Source organism: Physeter macrocephalus, chromosome 14 (assembly GCF_002837175.3).
Source record: "Physeter macrocephalus isolate SW-GA chromosome 14, ASM283717v5, whole genome shotgun sequence".
Classification (NCBI taxonomy): domain Eukaryota; kingdom Metazoa; phylum Chordata; class Mammalia; order Artiodactyla; family Physeteridae; genus Physeter; species Physeter macrocephalus.
This window is the reverse complement of record NC_041227.1, coordinates 6852840-6855651: the sequence shown is the minus strand read 5'-3', so window position 1 is coordinate 6855651 and position 2812 is coordinate 6852840. Positions and strand designations below refer to the sequence as shown.

Sequence of the window (2812 nt, the reverse complement as noted above, 5' to 3'; positions counted from 1 at the left end):
TTTTTTTTTTTTTAGATTCCATGTATATGCGTTAGCATACGGTATTTGTTTTTCTCTTTCTGACTTACTTCAGTCTGTATGACAGACTCTAGGTGCCAATTATAAAAAGTATGTCTAATTTATTCCTATTCTGTGGTATGAAAAAATTTACGTCTTGAAGTATATACAAAAATTGTGGCTGCCCAAGCAGACGTCCGCCTACAATATCTCCAGATCCTCCACCTTCACCAAGTCCCCCAGCAGATAGGAGAGCGTGCTGCGCACAGCCAGCTGCCCCGACAGCCGGCTCTCGCGCACGTCCATGAGCATGCCCGACCTGGAGAGCACACCAGGCTGTGGCACCTGGTCAAGAACCGCGGCCACCTGGACCAGCGCGAGGGCGACCGCGGCAGCAAGGTGGTTTGTGAGATCTACCTGACGCGGCCGCTGGCCACCAAGGGCACGCTGCAGAAGTTCGTGGACGACCTCTTCTAGACCATCTTCAGCACACAGGGGCTCGGCCCTGCCACTGGCCATCAAGTACATGTTCGACTTCCTGGACGAGCGGGCCGACCGGCACCAGATCCACGACGCGGACGTGAGCCACACCTGGAAGAGCGACTGCCTGCCCCTGAGCTTCTGGGTGAACGTGATCAAGAACCCGCAGTTCGTGTTCGACATCCACAGGAGCAGCATCACGGAGGCCTGCCTGTCGGTGGTGGCCCAGACCTTCATGGACTCCTGCTCCACGTCCGAGCACAAGCTGGGCAAGGACCCGCCCTCCAACAAGCTGCTCTACGCCAAGGGCACCCCAACTACAAGTGCTGGGTGGAGAGGTACTGCGCGGACATTGCCAAGATGCCCGCCATCAGCGACCAGGACATGCGCACGTACCTGGCTGAGCGGTAGCCGACGCACCTGAGCCAGTTCAACAGCATGAGTGTCCTGCACGAGATTACCCCTACATCAGCAGGCGCAAGGACGAGGTCCTGACAGCCCTGGAGAAGGACGAACAGGCACGGCGGCAGTGGCTCCGGGGCAAGGTGGAGCAGGTGGTGGACACCATGGCCCTGAGCAGCTGAGCCATCGGCCACGGCTGCCTGGCCCGCAGGAGAGTGAGAGGGCCCTTGGGGACGGCCCCTGTGCGGCGGCCAGAGCTGGGAGGTCCACGGAGGCAGCCTCGCCCCAACCATGCCAGGTGCCCTGCGCTGGGGGCTGGGTGTACAGTCCTGGTCCCCCTCGCCCTCCCTGTCCCCTTCCCGCCTGCGGGGGTCCCGGTTCTTAACTGGTGTGGGTGAGACGGTGCCTGCAGCACTCTCCACGCCCAGAGCTGCTCGCCGTGGGGCTGGGGAGCCCAGGTGTGGCCGGGGACCTTCTCAGGACAGTGGGTGACTGCTGAGGCCCCGGGGGTGAGGCAGGAGCCCTCCTGTAGGGAGAGGTTGGGCTGCCGAGGCCGGGAGAGTCAGGCCCGGGGGCTGGGAGGGGGCCAGCTGTGCCCGACTCCCTAGGCAGAATCTGAGGGCTGCGGCGTTGCTGGCGGCCGGGCGGGGAGGCTGCATGCCCAGGGCCCAGCCACAGTGAGCTGAAGTCGGTCTAGGCCGTCACCAGCCACCTGCCAAGTGCCGGCAACCCCCCACTCACCGCTGCACCGCCGCCGCCATCCCCCGATTCACCGCGTGCGTATCTGCAGCACTCTCCACGCCCAGAGCTGCTCGCGTGGGGCTGGGGAGCCCAGGTGTGGCCGGGGGGCCTTCTCAGGACAGTGGGTGACTGCTGAGGCCCCGGGGGTGAGGCAGGAGCCCTCCTGTAGGGAGAGGTTGGGCTGCCGAGGCCGGGAGAGTCAGGCCCGGGGGCTGGGAGGGGGCCAGCTGTGCCCGACTCCCTAGGCAGAATCTGAGGGCTGCGGCGTTGCTGGCGGCCGGGCGGGGAGGCTGCATGCCCAGGGCCCAGCCACAGTGAGCTGAAGTCGGTCTAGGCCGTCACCAGCCACCTGCCAAGTGCCGGCAACCCCCCACTCACCGCTGCACCGCCGCCGCCATCCCCCGATTCACCGCGTGCTCTCCGTGGCCGAGGCCAGAGAGAGGCCCCTGGCTCCCTCCTGTGGAGGGGCTGCAGGACGGCTCCACGCAGGGCCCAAGTGACTTCCAGAAGGACTAGGATCCCGTTCCGTCCTCAGGGCTGTGCCTCTGGGAGCCGCTGGGGCCTGGGGCTCCGGGTCACGGGTGCACGTTCCCCTTTTTCATTCCCCCCACCGCGCCAGCCCCCCTCCCGGGCTGAGCTCTCGTTTGTGGAGGTCCCGGGAGCAGCCCCGAGCGCCCTGCTCCCCCGCCCCCGGCCCCGACCCGCCTGCCAGCGGCGTCAGTCTGGCCCCTCAGCAGCATGCCGGCCCCTGGGAGCGGGGGGACATCTGGGGGCTGTTGCTCGTCTCTTAGGGGAGCAAGGGGGTCGTGTTGTGCTCCCACTGGCCCGGCCGGGAGCAGGACGCAGTGACCAGGGGGCCTGCAGAGGCGGTCTGCCCACCTTGCGCTCAGCGAGCAAGAGAACACGTTTTTAATTAAACAATCTGTACATATATACCTATATATATATACACATATATATAGATATATATGGCTCTAGCCTGTCTCCAGCCCCAGTGAGGTCCTGTACAGTTAACTGGAGGAGGAGAAATTTTACACTTTAGAGTAAGAGAATTAAGGGAGCTGGAAAGCAATACCAAATGGTCATGGAGAAAGTGGCCAGAGCTTCCCCCCTGGAGCATCCCTGAGGCCTCCGTCCGTCCTTGACCTGAGGGTCCTCCTGTTTTGGGGGTTTTTTTTTGGAGTAGAATTGC

The 2812-nt window shown here is 63.4% G+C and overlaps 1 pseudogene; it reads left to right on the top strand.

The window, feature by feature from the left end:
- Nucleotides 1-1061, top strand: part of LOC102992538 (plexin-A1-like) — a 1983-nt pseudogene extending 922 nt beyond the window's left edge.
- Nucleotides 1062-2812: the final 1751 nt, after the last annotated feature.